The sequence below is a fragment of the Camelus dromedarius genome, chromosome 18, assembly GCF_036321535.1.
Source record: "Camelus dromedarius isolate mCamDro1 chromosome 18, mCamDro1.pat, whole genome shotgun sequence".
Lineage (NCBI taxonomy): Eukaryota > Metazoa > Chordata > Mammalia > Artiodactyla > Camelidae > Camelus > Camelus dromedarius.
The window spans coordinates 39,333,427-39,355,856 of record NC_087453.1 but is presented as its reverse complement, the minus strand read 5'-3'; the positions used below and the strand labels follow the sequence as shown (position 1 = coordinate 39,355,856).

General features: G+C 38.9%; 1 pseudogene; it reads right to left on the bottom strand.

The window, feature by feature from the left end:
* Window positions 1–22,430, bottom strand: part of LOC105099897 (serine palmitoyltransferase 3-like) — a 102,675-nt pseudogene that overhangs the window by 64,620 nt on the left and 15,625 nt on the right.

The following is a 22,430-nucleotide window of genomic DNA, read 5'->3' as shown; positions in this document are numbered from 1 at the left end:
AGTACTTCCCATGCTGCTCTGACCTCAGCACCGAGCCTCACAACCTGGAGCCTGAAAGGGCACATCAACGAAGTTGACTAGATGGTTTGTATGTGTGTGTGTGAGGGGTGGGGGGGTAAAGGAGGCATTTATGTTAAGGAACAAGATCACTTTTTACCTATTACAGAGTGTTTAAGTCTTCAGAATTTTCCAAGATAGAGTTACAAAAAAAGGAATCAATTTACATTTATGATAATTACACACAGCCTAATAGATCAGTCATGTTCTCAGAAGTAACATCACAAGACCCCTAATAACAGCAACACTAATGCGTTTGGGTTACACTTAGCAGTATGGGTGTTTAATGCATTTTAACCATTTGTCCCAGGTCATCAGAGGTTAACAAGCCAGTAGTGAATATAAACATAACTGTGTATCAGTAGGCTAAGCTCCCAGTTTGAAGAGCAAGGACAAAGCTCCATCAGTCATCTTTACTTTTATCTAAAAGCAAGCGGTACATGTTGGATAAAGACATTGATACTCACTGTTGTGTTTGAAGATCCTTATGGATGCACCTGAGAGGCGAGCCCCAAGCACAAGAGATGCATGGTTTAACTCATCACTTAAAATGAGGCACCCCTGTGTGGAAAAGAAGCACACAAAACACAGGCCAATAAAGTGAAGGGAAAACACATGTGGAAACAGGAAGACACTTCAAGATGTGTAACACAGATTCCCCAAACCCTCTTTAATTTTAAAAGGCCAAGAGTTCAACTGGTGTCTGTATGGATAAAATCCTCTAGAGAAATTAGCTGATAGAGATGGGGATTCTTTTAAGGGACAGCATCTTTCTGAAACATTTGCATATAGTTTTCGGCAGACAATGTCATTCAAGATCTCGGTTAAGCACCAGGTAGCATGTAAAGGATTGATGTTTGACAGGAAAACTAATATGATTTTTGGTGGGTTGTGGATTTGCTGGGGCTTTTTAATCCCATGATGGATTATTTGGGATGGTCCTACTGGAAATCAGGGATCTTTTCTGCAAGATGTTTCAAGCTCTTGTTTTCTTTTTTTTATTATTATGTAACTATAGTCTGTTTACAATGTTGTGTCAATTTCTGGTATACAACATAATGTTTCAGTCATACATATACATACATATATTCATTTTCACATTCTTTTTCATTAGGTTACTACAAGATACTATTATAGCTCCCACTGCTCTACAGTATAAAGTTGTTGTTTACCTTTTTATATATAGTAGTATCTGCAAATCTTGAAATCCTAATTTAACCCTTCCCACCTCTTTACCCCACTGATAACCATAAGTTTGTTTTCTATGTCTGTGAGTCTGTTTCTATTTTCTAAATAAATTCATTTGTCTTTTTTTTTTTTTTTAGATTCCGTATATAAGTGATACCATGTGGTATTTTTCTTTCTCCTTCTGGATTACTTCACTTAGAACGACAATCTCCAGGTCCATCCATGTTGCTGGAAATGGCATTATTTTATTATTTTTTATGGCTGAGTAGTATTCCATTGTATAAATATTCTACAACTTCTTTATCCAGTCATCTGTCGATGGACATTTAAATGGGCAGAAGACCTAAATAAGAAATTCTCCAATGAAGACATACAAATAGCCAATATGCACATGAAAAAATGCTCAATATTATTAATTATCAGAGAAATGCAAATCAAAACTATAATGAGGTATCACCTCAGACCAGTCAGAATGGCCATCATTCAAAAAATCCACAAATGACAAATGCTGGAGAGCCTGTGGAGAAAAGGGAACCCTCCTACACTGCTGGTAGGAATGTAGTTTGGTGCAGCCATTATGGAAAACAGTATGGAGATTCCTCAAAAGACTAAAAATAGACTTACCATATGAGCCAGCAATCCTACTCCTGGGCTTATGTCCAGAGGGAACTATAATTCAAAAAGATACGTGTTACTGATTTTTGAACGTTAATCTTGTAACCTGCTACCTTGCTGAATTCTTTGATCAGCTCTAGTAGTTTTTCTGTGGACCTTTTAAGGTTTTCTATATATAGTAATTTCTTGTCAGCATATAATGACACTTTTACCTCTTCTTTTCCAATTTGGTTCCCTTTTATTTCTCTCTCTTGTCTGATTGCTGTGGCTAGGACTTCCAGGACTATGTTGAATAGGAGTGGTGACAGTGGACATCCTTGTCTTGTCCCAGATTTTAGTGGGAAGCTTTTGAGTTTTTCACCATTGAGTACTATGCTGGCTGTAGTTTTGTCATATATAGCTTTTATTATGTTGAGATATGTTCCCTCTATACCCACTTTGGTGAGAGTTTTTATCACAAATGGGTGTTGAATTTTATGAAGTGCTTTTTCTGCATCTATTGAGATGCTCATGTGGTTTTTGTCCTTTCTCTTGTTGATGTGATGTATTACATTGGTTGATTTGCGTATGTTGAACCACCCTTGTGTCCCTGGGATGAACCCCACTTGGTCATGATGTATAATCTTTTTTATGTGTTGTTGGATTCTATTTGCCAATATGTTGGTGAGGATTTTTGCATCTATGTTCATCAGTGATATTGGCCTATAATTCTCTTTTTTTGTAGTGTCTTTGCCTGGTTTTGGTATCAGGGTGATGGTGGCTTCATAGAATGAGTTTGGGAGTATTCCCTCCTCTTCAGTCTTCTGGAAGAGTTTGAGAAGGACTAGTATGAGCTCAACAGAAAAATAAAGTAAAGAAACAATCCCCTTTAAAATAGCACCAAAAGTAATGAAATACCTAGGAATAAATCTAACCAAGGAGGCAAAAAATTATACACAGAAAACTATAAACCATTGATGAAGGAAATTAAAGAAGACTTTAAAAAATGGAAAGATATCCCATGCTCTTGGACTGGAAGAATCAATATTGTTAAAATGGTCACACTGCCCAAGGCAATCTACACATTTAATGCAATCCCTATCAAATTACCCAGGACATAGTTCACACAACTAGAACAAATCATAATAAAATTTATATGGAACCATCAAAGACCTAGAATTGCCAAAGCATTACTGAAGAAAAAGAAAGAGGCTGGAGGAATAACTCTCCCAGACTTCAGACAATACTATAGAGCTACAGTCATCAAGACAGCATGCTATTGGTACAAAAACAGACATATAGACCAATGGAACAGAATAGAGAGCCCAGAAGGGAACCCACAAACTTTTGGTCAACTAATCTTCAACAAAGGAAGCAAGAATATACAATGGAATAGAGAGTCTCTTCAGCAAATGGTGTTGGGAAAACTGGACAGCAGCATGTAAAGCAATCAAGTTAGAACACACCCTTACACCATACACAAAAATAAACTCAAAATGGATCAAAGACTTAAACATAAGACAAGATACAATAAACCTCCTTGAAGAAAATATAGGCAAAATATTATCTGACATACATCTCAAAAATGTTCTCCTAGAACAGTCTACCCAAGCAATAGAAATAAAAGCAAGAATAAACAGATGGGACCTAGTGAAACTTACAAGCTTCTGCACAGCAAAGGAAACCATAAATAAAACAAAAAGACAACCTACGGAATGGGAGGAAATTTTTGCAAATGAAACCGACAGAGGCTTGATCTCCAGAATATATAAGCAGCTCATACTACTTAATAAGAAAAAAACAAACAACCCAATCCAAAAGTGAGCAGAAGACCTAAACAAGCAATTCTCCAAGGAAGAAATACAAATGATCAATAGGCACATGAAAAAATGCTCAATATCACTAATTATCAAAGAAATGCAAATCAAAACTCCAATGAGGTATCACCTCACACCAGTCAGAATGGCCATCGTTCAAAAATCTTATAATGATAAATGCTGGAGAGTGTATGGAGAAAAAGGAACCCTCCTACACTGTTGGTGGGAATGTAAGATGATGCAGCCACTATGGAGGACAGCATGGAGGTTTCTTAAAATACTAAAAATAGACTTATCATATGATCCAGCAATCCAACTCCTGGATATATACCAAGAGAAAAATATAATTCAAAAAGACACCTGCACCCCAGTGTTCACAGCAGCACTATTTACAATAGCCACGACACAAAAACAACTCAAATGTCCATCAACAGATGACTGGATAAAGAAGACACAGTGTGTGTATGTGTGTGTGTGTGTGTATATATACACACACACACATATGTGTGCAATGGAGTATTACTTAGTCATAAAAAAGAATGAAATAATGCCATTTGCAGCAAGATGGATGGACCTGGAGATCATCTTTCTAAGTGAAGTAAGCCAGAAAGAGAAAGAAAAATGCCATATGATATCACTTATGTGGAATTTTTTAAAAAGGATAAATGAACTTACCTACAAAACAGAAGCAGACTCACAGACATAGAGAATAAAATTCTGGTTACCAGGGGTTAAGGTGGGAAGGGATATATTGGGATCTTGAAAAGTGCACCTCTTGGGGTGCTATCTTCATTGTGGTAGTGGTTTCATTGGTGTACACATCTATCAAAATTCATCAACACGTACATCTGAAATATGTGTAGTTTACTGTACAGAAAGCATATCACAATAAAGGTGTTTTTAAAAAAGAAAAAAGAATAGCACAAAAAGAATAGCACAATCGTCCTATCCCTGTCAGCTTGTGGAACATTAAATTGATCCACTCAAGGGTCAGAGTCTCCCTGAATTCCATATCCTGCCATCTTTCAGTTGTACATGAAAATAAATAGTAGCACATCATTTCACATCTTAAAATACTGCTTGCAAATCTGTGCATATCTGTCTGGAAGTGTGTCACTTACAGCTCTACTTTGGTCTTAGTTTTAACATTTGCAGGTGCAGATTTAGCAAAGAACCCTACTCTTGGGCTCTTTTTGCTGCCCCTTCCACTGACTTGACCTCCCTCTTGGGCACTGAGGGCATTCCATGTTGTTTTCAGCAGGGAGACAGGAACCAGGTGCCTGGCTGGGACCTATCTTTCTGCTTTTCACCCATTGGAATAACTTTAATTTAGGATTTTTTTGTTTTTGCTTTTTGTTTTTGTTTTTGTTTCTGTTTTTGTTTTTGTTTTTGTTTTTGTACAGTGCATGACTGAGTTTAGTTTTTGGCCAGATCTCCTTCCTTTGCTTTCCATAGGCAAGTATGATCTAATTGTATATTTTTGGTCAAAATTAAATGTGTGATTTTTACTTTCTACTGTATATTAAATACTTCCTCTTGAATTCTTTTTTTTGTTTTATTTTCCTATTTTGTAACAAAATTTCTGTGTTCTTTTTCCTCTAGAACATTGGAAACTATTTTTAAAAGATCAGGGAAGTCCTTTTAAGTGATTAAACTTTTACTTTTGATTCCTCAAGAAGCTATATTGGTAACTAGAAATTCTTAAGTTTCTATATTCCAAAATTTTCGTTGTTAGTTCGTTGATCCTGTTAAACATCTTCTTAAGACTATGTAGTATACATTTTCCAAAAGTTACTTGTATTTACTGAAATAAGAGGCATTCAAATTGTACTACCAATTTGTGCATGCTATGTTAAGGTTACTATATGTCCTACAGAATACTTTCAAATGTACTCTGTTTATTCATTTATTTTGTGATTCTTTATATCCTTGTTTTCACTTCTTTTGTTTGCCTAAAATTAGTGTGGGTGGGTTTTATTTTTCCCTCTCATTATTTACTTGAAAAGTGTTAAAATCTTCTTACTAGAGCTTGAGTTGGAGAGCTCAATGAAGGAAGGCAATATTAAAAGCCCAGCAATTCAGAAGGATGTGGAGGTGGAAAAAGAACCTAGGCAGCAGGCATCCAAACCAAGCTCTTCCTCTCTGCCTGGTTTCTCTGGGTTTGTGGAGCCTGTGGTTTCAGGGGGCCATCCTCTACATCTGTCTTCCACTGTCAAGCTGCCTCCCTTCAGTTTTTGGTGGCTGTGACTGGGGAGTGTTCTCAGTGAGTTGGGGAGTCATCGTCTTTAGGAATGTGTTTTCTGATGAACAATCACCAACACCAGGAAAAACATCCCCAAAGCTTATTGACTTCATGTTTCTACAACTGGGGAACCCTTCCAGGCTCTGCCCCATCTCCAAATGCGGCCCTGATGGTGACCCAGCTCTTCTAAAATAGTAGAACCTTCCTTCTGCTTCCTCCTTATTTCTGCAGCCCTCATGCCTAAAATAAAGATACAGTGTCTTTCTTAAGAAATCTGGGCAACCACTTATACACTCTGGAGTTTTAGCAAAGTGATGACTTGATATGTAGGTAAAATTTTACTTTGTTCAATTTGAACTGCTATTTGTTGCGCAGGTCTGAGTAATTACATGTTTCTGAAGCCCTTCAGTCAACTGGTTATCTAAGAGGAGCATGTGGCTTATTTTTCATTAATGGTAAATCCATTTTTAGCAGATTTACCTCTGATTCTTAGACAGGCCTGAAACTGACCTGGTGAGTCCTGCATAGATTAACCTGGATGGGAAACTGCTTAGTAGAGAAGCTGAGCTAGACTGGGAGTTAGGACGGGGAATCCGGCCCTGTAGGCACGTCACTTAGTCACTGTGACCCTCAGTGTCCTCCTTGAGGATGGGAACAACACCATCTGTGCTGCCCTCCAGCACAGGGTTTTGTGAGGAATGAATGAGATGCTATATGAGAGACAAGGTGCCTGGAAGAGCCAAGCTCTCTACCAGCACAGGCTTGTCTGCTCATCCTCCCTGAAGTGGGGGGAGCAGAAGTTTGCTTCTTAGAGATTTTGCCCCTTTGAATAAGAGAAAAATGTTTCAGCTAAAAGAGAAATAAGTAGGCAGTCTGGTTCTCCTTTCCCATTCATTCATTCATCATTTATCATTCATTCATTCAACACAACAGTCAACAAGACTGCTTCCTCCCTTCATGAAGTTTATGTTTTAGTAGAAGAGATGGGCGATACAGAAGAACAAAAGCAAGATCAGTGACGAGCATCATTAAGAAGAATGGGAAAAAGAGCCATCCCAAAAGGGAGGTTGTTGTTCAATGGGCACAAAGTTTCATAAGCTCTAGACCTCTGCCCTACCACATAGAGACTGTAGTTAACAATACTGTATTGTGCTCTTGAAACATGTGTTAAAAGGGTAGATCTCTAAATATAGAATCACTAGATATACACCTGAAACTAATATACTAATATAAAAGTCAACTATACTTAAATAAATAGAAATAAAATTTTATTTAGGAAAAAATAGAAAAAAAGTGTAGATTTCATGTTAAGTATTCTTATCACAAAAAAGGGGGGCATTGACACTTCCTGGGGCGATAGATATGTTTATTACCTTGATTGTGGTGATGGTTTCACAGGTGTATGAATACATCCAAACTCATCAAATTATGTACATTAAATGAGTACAGTGTTTTTCTCAGAATATCAATTAATACCTCAACAAAGCTGTCAAAAAAAGAAAAAGAAAAGTAGGAGAAGAAAACTCAGAAAAGGACCAGGTGGAAGAGGCACAATAGCTGCTATTTTAGATAATGTGTTCAGAAAAAGAACCATTTTTATTTATTATGGAGAATTAAAATCTTAATAAGCTACTTGGTAATAACATTATGTTTGAAATTTCTAAAAAGACCTTCATACAACTTTTTCTTTTCTCATTTTCTAACAGCTTTTTGAGGCACACAGTCTATATATCATCTGGATTTGAGAAGTAGTCACAAGGAATTTGAGACCTGACTGGACAAAATTTCAAAATACTGACCGCACATACTCATTTCTTGACTGGTGTTGCTCACACCTAGGCCGTACGTCTCTAACACACCCTTTACTGCCCTCGTGGATTCATCGCACTTGGCGAAGGAAGTTATGGGAACCCATGCTGATGACATCTTTGATGATTCTTCCAGTAAACCTGCAGAGATGAGGGCCGGGGAACATCAGGGGCTTTCTCACATAATGCCATTCCAGTGCCCGTAAAAGACTCTCAAAGAGATCTTAGGTTTGGCCCGAGTCACATATTTACTTTCTCTTAGATTTTGATTTACATTGTCACCACAAACTGTTTTGCCCTTAAAAGAGAGTAAGCCCAACATGAAGCTGGGCAGAGAATCGGGAAAAAGTATCCAGGCCATGGAGTATTACTTGGCCCCGATCTCCCTTGGGTGCTTGCTTTTGTGACATCTGCACTCTGGTTTAAATTTCAGCAAGAAATGGTCACCATGGTCATCACTGTTTCCTGCAGCAAGAAGGAGGAGGGTATAATTTGTCAATAAAGCTGAAAAGGACTCTTCCCAGCTGGCTCTGTGTACCCTGCACCCTCTGACACAGATCTCTCATTGCAATACAAACAAGCCTCCCTTGGCCACGTAATTACTGCGACTTCCCCCACTGGCCTCAGGAGGGCTTGTAAAGGGCTTTGAATGATGATGAATGCTGGAAGACCTGCTGTTCCACGCCTTGTTTTTTCAGATCTGTAATCTGGTGCCCATGCTGGAATTTCTTTGAAAGGATTTATTTTCAACAAATCCCCTCCAGGTGGCTGCCTCACCTAAACATCCTGTTGTCAACTGAAACCCTCTCCATCACATCGAACAGAATCCCAGGCACTGCAGATGGGCCAGTTCCAGTTGCCTCTGACTCTCATGTAAAGTTTCCATGTATAAACATTTTCAAAGTTTTGATACAGCGGCGCAAAATCCTATTATAACAAAGGCAGAAGTTTACCTTTGGTCCCTCATTTTTTGTAGTTTATTTGCAATTGAAGGCTAACAGACCTGGAGAATCTATGAAAATATTTCATCTGAAAATATTCTGAGCAAGGATCTGTGGGGAAGGGGACAGGTGAGGTCCACAAGTACCTCTGTGAGGTCTTCACCTAAAAGAACTTACATTATAGTGGGGGAAGTGAAAAACACGACAAACAAGGGTCACAAAGATGACAGCACCATACAAGCCCCCAAATGAGGGCAGGAGACAAGGAGCCCCTATCAGTGACACCAGAAGTATAACAGGAGGTGTTTATGTCTAAAGCAATTTACTTAGAAAAAAATTGGTTGGATGATAATTCGGTCTTAACCCTTTTGACCACGAGTCTCCCCACTCATTATGTTTTTAGACATGGGGATGAACTTGAACTGTTGGGTCTGCTGGCATCACTGTTGGCAGGTGACTGACGGCCCAAAATCCAAGTTGCAGAGCTTATGGAGACACCTGGCTTCTCTCACATCACAGAATTGTTTTGCTGTACAAAGTTTCATCCATGTCCAAGGGATTTGCTGTCCAGCTGAGGCTCAGAGCAAGACACATCTGATTTTGGCAGTCAACCACTAATAGTACAAGGCAGAGAATGCAAAATCCTGGCCAAAGCCAAGTACTTGGGGGTGTTTGTTAAGATTTAATCCAGGGGAGGAGGCACATTTTGCTGGAGGAATCAAGGTTGCTTTATGTAGGAGGGGCCTTGGAGATGGGGACTGAAGGTGGAATGAGGTTTCCGTGGGCAGGGATGCTTGGAGAGGGCATTTGGAGTGAATGGGTCTTTCTGATGGAAATGTGGGGTGTATTTGAGAAGAATGAGTAGAATAAAACACAAGGTGGAGCCTGTCATTCTTTGCCCAGAGCCTATAATGGCACCCAACTCACTTGGAGCTAAAGCCAAGGTTCATCTGGTCTGGTCCCTGCTTCAACTCTGATTCCCCTACGATTCCCTGTGGTGCAGGTGGGCCTGCAATGTCATCTGGGCACAGAGCATGGGAGGCATACGTGTCCATAGGAGAAACTTGGGCATTATCCTGGAGGCCGCAGGGAGCCACTGAATAATTGGGAGTGAGCTTCCCATCCTCCCTCCCATCTTCTCTGAGTTCTGTGCTTCCTTCCCCTTAGGAAAGGGAGCTGATTTCCTGAAGGAACAAAGAAGACCCTGGGGAAAGCTTTATGGAAGACCTTCTTATGCTACTGGTCTGGCCCGCTCATCTTCTAAGCTAGTCCAGCCAGAAGGAAAAGATAGAATCTGGTTTTTAGTGGCAATGGCATCATATTTGGAGGAATACTGTGATTATCTATAAGAAAGACTGCTCATAACCACACACTGGGGGCTATCTACTGCATGTGAATTTGAAGGGTGGTTGAGCAACTCTACTGGTTACACTTGTAACTTGAATATCTCATACCAAATGCATTTCTCTCAAACAGCTAAATGTTGCAGCATTATGACAATCAATTATTCCCTTTTATGCTAACAGGAGAACGGATATATTTTTGAGATAAGAAGAGATTATGTAATTCTAGGAAAATATTTTCCAGTTTCCTCTTTGATTTAATAACATTTTCCCCAGACTTTTTACTAATTGGTGGATTACTCTATATCCCCAAACTTGCTTTTGTGTCCTTCTATTGTCAATTTTTAATTTCTTATTTGAAATGGCATCACATAAACTCACCCTGTCAAGAGGAAAGAGCGACGTAAGTCTGTAAGTAATACTTCTGGACTCTGAGTGGAAATAGGGTTTTAGATTTTATGGGGACTCTTACTCAAAATAGAGTGAACACTTGGTTTAGATATATGTAAGGAGTCATGAGTTTAACTCCCACAGGCCTTTTCTGCAATAACTGAGCATGTACCTCAATAAAACAATGAAATAACTATGGAGGAAGACAGATGCCAGAGAAAATAGTGAGTGAAGAAACTGATCAAATATGATTTGGCTCAAGCAGGTCTACATATGTAGTATAAAGAAACAGAAACTTAAATTTATAAATAAATGACAACCAGGAGAATGAGTATGTGGGAGGAAGAAAGTGAAACCTTATGAAATTCTTCTCCTGGTCAGGGGAAGACTCTAGTTTCTAAATAATAATAGCTAAATTCCAAATATATTTGTTAAATTTTCATGAGAATCATTAAAAAAATAGTAGGGGATATACTATATATAACTTCCTAATAGGACAAGGGGGAAAAAATGCAGAACAAAGAAAACTCAATCAAATGTACCAAAAATATGAAAGGAGAAATAGATAAAATTAAAAATAAGCAACAGAAAATGTGAATGTAAAATATACAGATGGCAGAAATAAGTTTAAACAATGAATAATTAAAATATTAGGTTTAGCCATATGGATTGTCAACGTTTGACTGTTTTTGACCTATAAAAACAGCAAATTCATATGGTTCAAGTAATTGTTCATAGACAATATTATTAAAATACAGAAGCTTCCACATTGGTTATAAAAATAAATCTAGATGCTTCTCGTAACAGGCATACATTTACACGAAAGGATTTTGGCCAGACATGTCCTGTGAACTGACTTTGGTTTAAAAAAATCACGTTGGCTGTTAGTTGAGAAGAGATTGAACGTAACCAAGTAGTATGATCACCCACAAGCTGCTGGCTAGTACGTTCAGTTCCTAGGGAAACCCCAGGGAAAACTCTCTCATTTTGGACCCACCCAGATCCAAACAGGAAAGCCAGTGCTTGGGCCATCTGTTTGCTTTGGACAAAACCATACCTCATACCCAGTTATGGACCCCATCCTTCAAATTACTCAGAAAATGTTCCTCTGGGAAAATCCTGCTGTTGCTTCAGCTACCAAGTGTGGGTGCAAAAGAGCAAGTTTTAATTCATGCAAACATTTGGAGGTTTATCTTCAAATTTTCTACAGTTACAACTTTCTAAACCCCCTTTGTTTCATGTGGGAGTAACAATCTCTGGAGATGGGCCAGAAATTTACTTGTAGGGACACTGAGACTATTTGGAACTAATGTGAACATGGAATTGCAACTGCAATGTTTTACACCAGGCTGGTGCCATGTGTCCTGGGTTGTGCTGAACCTGCTATCAAACCACATGGACTAAGAAACATGGCTGCCCTTGAAGTTTATAAAATCTCTGATGATGCTTGACATTCCTTTGACTACATTTGCTGACCTCCTCTTCTGAATTAAGCAAAGTTGGGCCATTGTATCACTGAGAAAGTAACTTATCTAGAAGTCTTTAATAAAGTGCAATTCAACTCTAGAGTTGCCTTTGAAGGGTTAAAGGGAAAAATTAAGCAAAAAACTTAATGTTGTATCTGTCTGTGTTGTCCTTTTCCTCGTTAGTATCCTCTGGTTACCTCTGAAGTCTGTGGAGGCAGCAGGGGCTCTGGGATGCGTGCTCTCTGTGCTCTGCTTAGTGCTCTCCTGGAGGGAGATTTTGGTTTGTCTATTCTTTTTACTTAGCATTACTGGTTGACTCAGTAAAAACTGAGTGAATCAGATATCAAGTGATTCAGATAAAGAGGATTATCAAGGCTTTCATGTTTTGGGATCAGTTTCCAGGTGTTTGGGCTAGAGATCAAAGAGTAGAAATAGGAAAAATAGATTCTAAATTTGAGCAACATTTTACTTGAGTGGCTGGTTTGGTGTGAGAGGAGTCATCACGATGAGAGAGACAAGAGGGAAAGTGGATTCATAAATTCTTCCATTTGATTAAGAAAAAGAACTGAGGAGACAGACATCACAATGACCTTGACTGTAGTAACCTTTTCGTTGCATATGTGTATTTTGAAACATCCTGTTGTACACACTAAATCTATACAACTTTATGAAAAACAATTTGAAAATGAAAAGAATGAGCATAAATGAGTGTCATAGGACATGAGAGCATCCAGTGACGGTTTTTGTAAAACACCCGTGAGCTCTTCTCCACCAGCCCTTCCTGGATGCGCTCTCTATCCTGGTGTCACGTTGCTCAGGTCTGGTTTGTCTGACAGGACAATCTATTCTGCATGCCCAGTGTCCGGATTTTAGACTAAAATAACACTCATTTCTACTACAAAAAAACAGGGGTCGTTGTAAAGCAGCACATTCCATGTTTTCAAGAAAGAGACTTCAAGATGCGCCTAAGATAGCTTGTTAACATACAGCAAGAAGTCCAGCCTGGGGGCAGCATTACAAGGAGAAGCCCACTCTGAAGACAAGTCTCGCCAAAAAGAACACATGATTGCAGCCATGGCTGATTGCTAGACCCTGTTACTCCGAAAGGTTCTCAATCTCTAAAGCAACTCAAGAGGGAAGAACACATCATAACAAGTGTGTTATATAGAAGATGTATTTACCAAGGCAAGCCAATTGATCAATGCCATCTACCTCACAGAGATCAAACAGGATGGAAATTGTTCATTTTGTAAAGAAATATGAGACACAGGTCTGTTTAATGCATTGCCTTCTTCCTGGGAAGTGGTTCAATAGCTCTTGCGGTAATAGTGACAGGTGTTGTGGTACAGACAGCTGTGCACTGTGTACGTCCATCATTTAGGACTCAAGCCCCTCACCCCCAGATGCAGGGAGTGTGGAGCCTGACAGCTCACTGCAGGGAACTGCCGGGCTCAAGATCACATCCCTCTCTGGTGGCAGCCCCATCTAGCATCATGGAAGGCTCCACCTCTTCCTTTAACTAAGAATGCTTCTGAAAGGCCCTCTCATCACCAGAGAGCCCTGTGGAATCCCCTGAGGCTTCCGCTGGGACTGTGTCACAATTCACCTGCCTCATCTTGCCTCTTTCATTCCTCATGGGTGTCTAAGTGTAGGTTCCAGGAGCACACCCATTCACCTCTCAGCCCTCAGCCTTCCATCTCAGAGCCTGCTTTCCTGACAACCAGCTTGCCACATGTATGTTTATATGTATGTACACACGCACACACACACACATATGCACTCTGCTTGAAATGTAAGAAACATTTTAGGAAAACCAAAATGACAAGCCCTGCTGGGTTGATAGAGCAAAAATATTGCAATATATTGGAAAATAGATGGCAGATATAAAGCCTGTTCCTGCCAAGGATGCTACATCTGAGAAATGTATATTTGACTTACCCTGTGCTCCAGTAAGTATTCCAGAATGTGCTGATTTACTGTGCACCAGTTACTTATGCCTGGGGACAGACAGACTTGTGATGAGAGCTTCTAGAACACACCAGCTGGTGGCAGGGAGGGGCTGTGGAGATCCTTGTGAAAATGGCGAAAAGGAACTTGCTTTCTCATTCCAATTTTCCAGTTTCACCATCAGCTCTGCTAGGATCTGGGAAACCTGCATTCTTCTCTTGAAGTGCGCTGGGTTGTCTCCAGCTTGATTTAACCATTTCAGTCTTTTATCATTAAAGAACCTTCATATTCTCAAAACTATCTGTGGCTATCTTTCTGCCAAATACAGGCTGTGGCTGTGCCACAACCATTCTTGTGTCTGACCCAAGTAGAAATTTTGGATTATCCTGGTTTCCTCCCACTGTCCTATTTCTCTTACAGTCCAGCACCAAAGCTTATTGATTCTACCTCCAATATATCTAATTAGTTTCCTTTCCTTCATTCCATCTCCCTCTTCCCCATTTCAAGCACAAATTATCTCTTCCTAGACAATTTTAAGGCTTTTTATCGCCACTTTGCTTTCAGTCTTGAATTGAAATTCCATCTCTAACATTCATTAAATTCTCTAAAGTTCTTTGTTCTCTTCTCACCCTTTATCTTTTTCCTTCTATGAAACTTCCCTGGGAAATCTCATTGGCTTCTGTGGCTTTGATTACTGTTAACATGCTCCAGGTTTGCATAAGGTGCCGCAATGTCCATCTCTGGGCACCTCTAGATTTTTCTCTGGAAGTCTAGACCTCTATATCCAGCTGCCAATTCTTTAAACTCAACTTGTGAAAACTAAATAGATCACTTTCCCCCTCCAACCGACCCTTCCTTCTCTATTCCCCATCTCAATGAATGATATCACCTTCTTTCTACCCAGCTGTTCAAGTCATAAACCTAGTGGGGTCTTTGATTTGTGCATCTCCCTAATTCCCCAAGTCAAATCAATCATCCCTAATCCATCTCTTAAACATCTCTTGGCTTGGTCTATTATCGCCATCCCTATTATCACTACCCTGTGCACAGGTTTGTTTGTTTGTTTTAAACCTGGATTTCTGCATCAGCCTCATAGCTAGTTTTCTGGTCCCTGTGTTGTCCTCCTGCAATTCATCTTTCATAGGGCAGGGAACGTGATCTTTCTAATCTGCAAATCTACGTTCTTCTGCCTGAAATCCTTCAATGCCTTCCCTTTGTTCTTATAATAAAGGACCATGGCTTATAAAAACCCACTGTAGTGTGTGGCTCTTGCTTGCCTCTCAAACAATCTTTCTCCCCAAGTCCTCCCACCCTCACTCGCAACATTCTGGTCATTAGAATTCCTTGGTTCCTTAAGTGGACAATGCTTTATCTTACTTCTTGGCTATATTGCACCATATTTCCTCTCCCTGATAACGCCTTCCATCACATCTTGCCTCACTCTTTATCTTACTACTTACTCTTCAGCATTTAGATGTCAATTTAACTTCCTCTTCCTCCCAGAAGCCTTCACTGAACACCAAGTTTAGGTTAAATGTTTCTCTTCTTTGCTTCCTTGATGGCATCTACTTACCTCTGTGGTATCTCTTATCAAATTCTGCTGCAACTGCTTTTTTTATAGTTAACTTTATGAAGGTAAGAACCGTATCTCCTTAGTTATTCTTCTATCTCCAGACTGTAGCACAGTGTCTTTCACAAAATACATGCTCAAAACAAATCTGACTTGACTCTTCAAGAGTGTCTTTTTTGCACCTTTGCTCACTCAGCAGATTCCTGCTCACATTAAAGTCCCAGCATCATGCCTTTGTGACTTCCTAAGGGAATCACAGGGCACAGATCCTTTTTTCCCATATCACCTTCCCCCTCATCATCACTTTTATCGTTTGTGTTGCTCAAGAGTCTGTTTTTACACACCAGGCTTCAAACTCTCTGATGAAGGACTTCTCGTTTCTTTTCTGTTAGCACCCCTTAGGTGGTGTAGAGCATGTGCTCAAATACCAGCTAAAGGTAGGAGAGAGTGAAATGATAAAACTGGGCCTGATTTCCTTGTGAGGGCAATGTGTTTGACCTAAGCTAATTTCAAAATAAGTGTTCTGCATGATTTGTTCATGGTTGTGTTACTTCATACAGGAGTTTATCTTACTGCAGGCACTAGTCACTAAGTTACAGGATTTGAGGTTCTCTCATTACATGGAAGTCCATGTCTCACCTATGTTCTTTGCTTGGATGTGCTCACGGCTCCATCACGTGGGATAATCCATGCCCACAGTCATACATTCCAAAGCAATTTTTGGGAAAAAGAGATTCATGTCATCATAAATCATATGAACCAATTTTGGAAAACATGTTAATAGGACACAGGCTCTTCCCAGATCTCTGAGTATTTTCCAGGTTGTCCTGTTAGCTCTGTGTGAAAAGGGGATGATGTAGACTTTTGTAGGTTAACTACTGAAAGGATCTAGATCAGTGGTTCTAAACTGAGGGTGATTTTGCACCCCATGAGACATTTGGCAATGTCTGGAGGCGTTTTGATTGTTATAAGTAAGTGGCAGAGTGCTAATTGCATCTAGTGGGTCGAGGTCAAGAATGCTGTTAAAAATCCTGCAATGCACAGGGCAGCCCCACTTCAAAGAATTAGCCAGTTTAAAATGTCAGTAGTGCCAAAGTTGAGAAACTCTGATGTAGATGAAATTATAATCACACATTTCATTCAAACCTACTTTTCTATTCCAGGAACATAAATAATACTCAACCTACAACTAGATCAGAGCACTGATGTGCCCGTTTTTATATTTCCATTTTTCATATTTAAAATTGTATTTTAATATATATCTCATGAGGTTATTACAAAAAATAAATATAATAATGTACAAGAAAACCCTTAGCTCAATCTGGCCAATAGTAGTTGCTCAATACATACTTGTAAAGAACAAGTCCATGAATACACAAGGGATATTTAGAGGGTTCTAGAGGGTACAGAGTAATAAAATTTACTAAATAGTTCCTAAGTGTGTCACTCTTTTTAGGATGTGAACATGCTCACCACTGTGAGAACACTTTCAAGAACCATAGGCATTGACAGAGATCCAGGGAGGTGCTCATAACTACCTTTGATTCTTCTCACTCTACAGTTGCTTTGCATTTTTCTATTCCCTGGTTTCTCAAAAAATCTCTAAGATAGCTAAACAGTGTTCTAATTCCATATCCCATGTAAGTTAAAACCACAGCATAAAGAAGTACTTCTTCAAAGGATTCAACTGTTGGCTTATAGAAATTGGAATTTCCGTTTTGCTGGAAAGACAAAAGAAAATTGAAGGTTAGAACTCTCCCATTACGATAAACTCTGATCCTTCAAAGTTTGGACTTTCAACCTTTTACATTTCAAGAACATATTTAATTTAAGATTTTAAAAGCTGCTTGGAGAAAAGTAGAAACTGATCATTGAAGAGGCTAATCAGAAAAGTCCATTTTATTTTACAACTCCTAATGAAATAATTGATTCAGGCAAAAATTATCAACAGATTCCAAATCCATTAAGTGAAAAAGTTAATAAAGAGTAGGGCTTTTGCAAGATGCCAAACTGTGACTCTGTAGGTTACTTCCCCAATCACAAACCTGGGGTTACAACCTTAACCAGGTGGTCATATTACATCACAGATGTTAGAAAAGCTCACCATTCTGTGCTTTTAACATGATATGATATTCAGTACACTGATGAAATATTTCACCTGAATTTAAGCAAACTCTAATACCTAAATTCTATTTCACAAGAAATACCAGATAAATTAATTCACAATGTGCAATTTTCTATGTCACAACAAGCCTGGTTCTTAAATGCTAAATATAAACAAATGGGATTACATAAAAATAAAAAGGTTTTGCATAGCAAAAGAAATGATCAACAAAATGAAAAGGGAATGAGAGGAAACACAATGAGAGGAAACATGTGCAAACACATATCTGATAAAGGGTTAATAGCCAAAAGATATAAAGAACTCATACAACACAAAAAGGCCAAATAACCCAATTAAAAATAGGCAAAGGACCTGAATAGACATTTTTCCAAAGAAGACAGGTGGCTAACAGGTACACAAAAAGCACTCAATATCACTAATTATCAGGAAATGCAAATCAAAGTCACAAAGAGATATCACCTGACACCTACTAGCCTGGCTGTTATCAAAAAGGAAGGAGGTAAGAAGCATTGATTAGGCTGTGGAGAAAAGGGAACCCTTGTGCACTATTGGTGAGAATGTAAATTGTTAAAATCGTTATGGAAAAAAGTATGGAAATTCCTCAAAAAATTAAAGGCCTACCAAATGATGGAGCAATCTCCCTCTGGGTATATATTCATAGGAAATAAAATCAGTATCATGCAGAAATAACTGCACGCGCATGTTCATTGCAGCATTATTCACAACAGCCAAGATAACAGAAACAACCCAAGTGTCCGTCGATGGATGAATGGATAAAGAAAATGTGGTCTGTGTATACATACACACACATACTCATTAGAATATTATTCAGCTTCCCACACACAAAAGAAAATTCTGTCATTTGTGACAACATGGGTGAACTCAGTGTATATTATGCTAAGCGAAATAAGTCAGAAAGAATAACACTGCATGCTTTTACTTATAGGTGGGATCTAAAAAAGCTTAACTCATAGAAACAGAGAGTAAAAGTGGGGGTTGCCAGGGGCTGGGGTAGGGCCGGTGGGGGAAGTGGGCAGATGTTGTTCAAAGGGTGCAAGCCTTCAGTTTGAGATGAAGAAGTTCTAGGGATCTGGTGTACAACATGGTGACTATACTTAGTAATGCTGTATAGCACACTTGAAATGTGCTGAGACAGTAGATCTAAAATGTTCTCATTACCCCCCTCCCACACACACACACAGGTAACTAAGTGAAGTGATGGATGTGTCAATTAGCTCGACTGTGGTAATAATCTCATAATGTACACATATATCAAATCACGTCGTACACTTCAAATACATACAATTTTTATATATTAACTGTAACTCAATCAAGCTGGAAAAAAGAAAAAAGGGTGGGGGAGGGGACTTAAGAGACAACAAAGTTTACTGTGAGTTCTTTCATTAGATCCTCTTTTTTGGTTTTTGTAAAAAACCTGGTAAAAATACATATTTTGAATAACTGTGGTAATCCAAATGGGGACTGAAAAAATATATTATTAAGGAATTGTTCATTTTGTTAGGAGTGATAATAGCATTATACTTGCATGGGAGAATGTTTTAATCTTTGTAGATGCATGCTGAAGTATTAAGAGAAGTGAAGATGTAATTTTCTTTTAAATGGTTCATCAAAAATTAAACATATACTAAAAGCAACTTTGTGAAAATGTTAATAACTGTTGAATCCAGATGGGAGTTATATGGGTTATTCTCATATATTTTTTGCTTTTCTGCATATTTAAAATTTTTCATAGTATAAAGTTAAAGAAAATATTTCTCTCTTTTTCTAGGTGCCAACATTCCAGTGGAAAGTAGACTTTTAATATCAAACCATTCTTATTCCTGTTTAATTGGTTTACAGATAGTAGCTCAATTTTTGCTCAGTGCATTAGTGAATAAATTATTCCCAAACCTCCTAATTAAGTTTTTGTCTTTAATAAATATTTACACATCCATTCATTTTTTTTATTCAACAAATGTAATGCAGTCATCAGATTCCCAGTTTCCCAATGAGATGATCCTCAAGAAGTGTTTTGAACATTTGGAATGTATAACTTTTAGTGATTTAGGGAAAATTGTCAAATGTCTACTCATACTTACTTTATTAATTTAGCTTACACATAATTTTTAGAATGATGCATTATATAAAATCATGCCAGTTAGAAATACTGCTTTTCCCGCTCTCGTACTGTAAGCGCCATTTGATTCCACCAACAGTTTTCTAGACTGTATTGCTTTCATTTCCTCCACACTGTTTGAGATGCAGTATTTTTGGAGCCTCTATGTGACTTAGTCACTAAAAGTTCTATCACAAGTCACAAAATATGTAGTAATCAAAAAAAAATCTATCTGGTAGATGAATATTTTTAATCTACATTACATGTTTTTAAAACAATTTTAAAAACTCATTTTATAATGACACTTTACACTTGAATTGTTAAGTTAAACCTCACAAAATATTATCAAATCTTATTAAAATTCCTTGACTCCTTATTTATCCATTATACCAGGTTACTCTCTAGACAAGCCAGACTAACATTAACGGATGTTGCTTTTGTCTAATGCTTCTTCCCCAAATGCTACCTGGCGGTTTAAAATGATGAAAATGAGAAAGCATTGCTTAATGTGAAGTCTTGAATGGAAGGTGAAGGAAAGGTTATAACAAATGCTGTGTATTTGGAAATATAGGCCACTTACTGGATGTCTTCCATGAACTGGCAACGTGTTAGTTTCCAGGATGAACAAGACAGACCCCGTCCCTGCTCCTGACTTCCTGACCTCCCTCCAGGTCCTCACACCTGTCCTGTAGGTCTGATGGATGGCGATCTTTGTATTCTAGTGCCAACCTTTGGCTCCCTTTCTTGGTTCTGTTCTGTGCATGATCTTTGGACCACATCTGTCTCCAGCATTTTTGGTTAACTCCTGACCCAGTTAAAATCCACCTCCTGGTTCTTTCCACATCTGTGCAAGGGGCTTCCTTACTTCCTATATGTGTCCAGACTCTAACAAAAAGGACCGAGATCCTCATGAAAAAGATGTGATAAAATGCTGTAACTGGTTAGGTGTGAGGTCAAGGGAGAGGATATAGAAGTATTTTTGAAGAGCATCATTGTAGTGTTGGTAAGAAGAAAGAGGGACTTAGAAGGAGGACTACTTACAAGGGGAAAGATGAGAATGCATGAGACCTGCTGAGTTGGAGTCTTGATTGCTCACATAAGTGGACACGTTTGCTGGGCAGTTAGATATGCAGGAAGTAAGAGAGGCCTCACTGAAATAGATCTGGTCCTCAATGACTCTGAGGCCCAGTGTGCACCACAGTTGAAGGTGAATGTGATAAAGCACAAAATAAAAAGAGCAGGAAGCTTCAGGACTCCCTGCTGGTAAGGGTGCCATAGACAAATGGTGAGTGAAGGGTGCTCAGGGTGGGTGACTTCAGAGCCCTGACTTAGCAGCTCACTCAAATTAACCCCTTTGGCTGACTTAGAGGATGGCGAAGTCCCATTGGCACACATGGAAGAGAAACTTGCAGGACATTCAAGGCCATCCTAGGAGGCTCAGCGGGTTCTCCTTTTTCCCTTCCCTGGCCCTATATCTACTTCAGAGCTCCATATGTGGCCGAATCAAGCAGGGCATCTCCCCTGAAATCTATGGGAACTTTCTGCTTGCATTGGCTCTGAGGCAAACCTGTGCTGTATGTAACAGACTGTCTACAGATGCAAATCAGACCCTCAGTTGGGTGCATAAGCTGGACCTGTGTAACTATTTCTTTTTCTTTTTTTGCCCCATGACTTGTTCTGGAAGATAGTTATATTACATAGGAGAATTTTCCAACAATGTCCATTGACCCAAATCAATATCTACTTTACTCGCTCTTCTATAACTTTATTATTTTAAATTTAATTTGATGTAATTTTATTTGGCAGAGAGAAAATGAGATGCCTTCATGGAGATCAAAGCTATTTGGAAATCACAGGTCTTTCTTAACTGAGGAAAAGTGACTCATTTACCATATGTCTTTATTTAAAACTGATGTCAGTCACACCTCTTGAGAAGGATTTCTCAATCTGGAGTTGGATAGTTCTTTTAAATTATGAGATTTAGTCCTATCAAAGTCAGTGAAGCCTAAATCTTCTTGATAAGTTTGCTGGCCGAGGCCAACACAGCACGGTGATCGCTAACACTCTTCCTTTCTTTGTTCTGTCTACCAGTAATTCATTTTTCCTTCTATGTTCTATTTTTAATTTCAGAGTCTTGAAAATGAATCAATCCTGAGCCCCATTCCCAGGGTGCCTGGTCATTTGGGACACTGTGACACCCCAGGGATGTGTCTACTTCCTGCATTCCTGACACATCTAGACATACACAGGGTGTTGGGATGTGCTGGGAAGACCATTACTCTTCCATTCAAATTAGCCAGTCTTTTACTGGCTGCCTATTTTTACTGCCCTAGGTTAACATTAGAGGGGATATGAAATCAATTAATATGGTTTCTTTCTCCCAGAGCTGATAGTGTAACGGCGTATGTGGTGGGAGGAAGGGAGCAGTGTAAATGACCATAACACAGAGCAAAAATAGACATCCCAAAAGTAACACAAATGGAGGGACCATATCCCATTGGGTGATCAGGACTGGCTTCCTGAAGGAGGTGGCATTTGATCCCAGTCTTGGTGGCGGTAGAGCGTGAGGGTGGAGAGGGCTTAGGCAATGGGGAGACTGCCTGGGTTCAAATCCTGGCACTTTCACTTGCTGACTCTATGACCTTATGAAAGTCACTTAATTTCTCTTGCCCTCAAATGCCTCAAGTGTAAAATAGAGCAAATAAGGTTCTTTTGAAAATGAAATGAGATAATATATGCAAAGTACCTCCCCCAGAATAAATACTCATTAAATGTTCTGATTTTTATGAAATCTTCTGAGATGATAGATGAAACTCTTAGAATAGA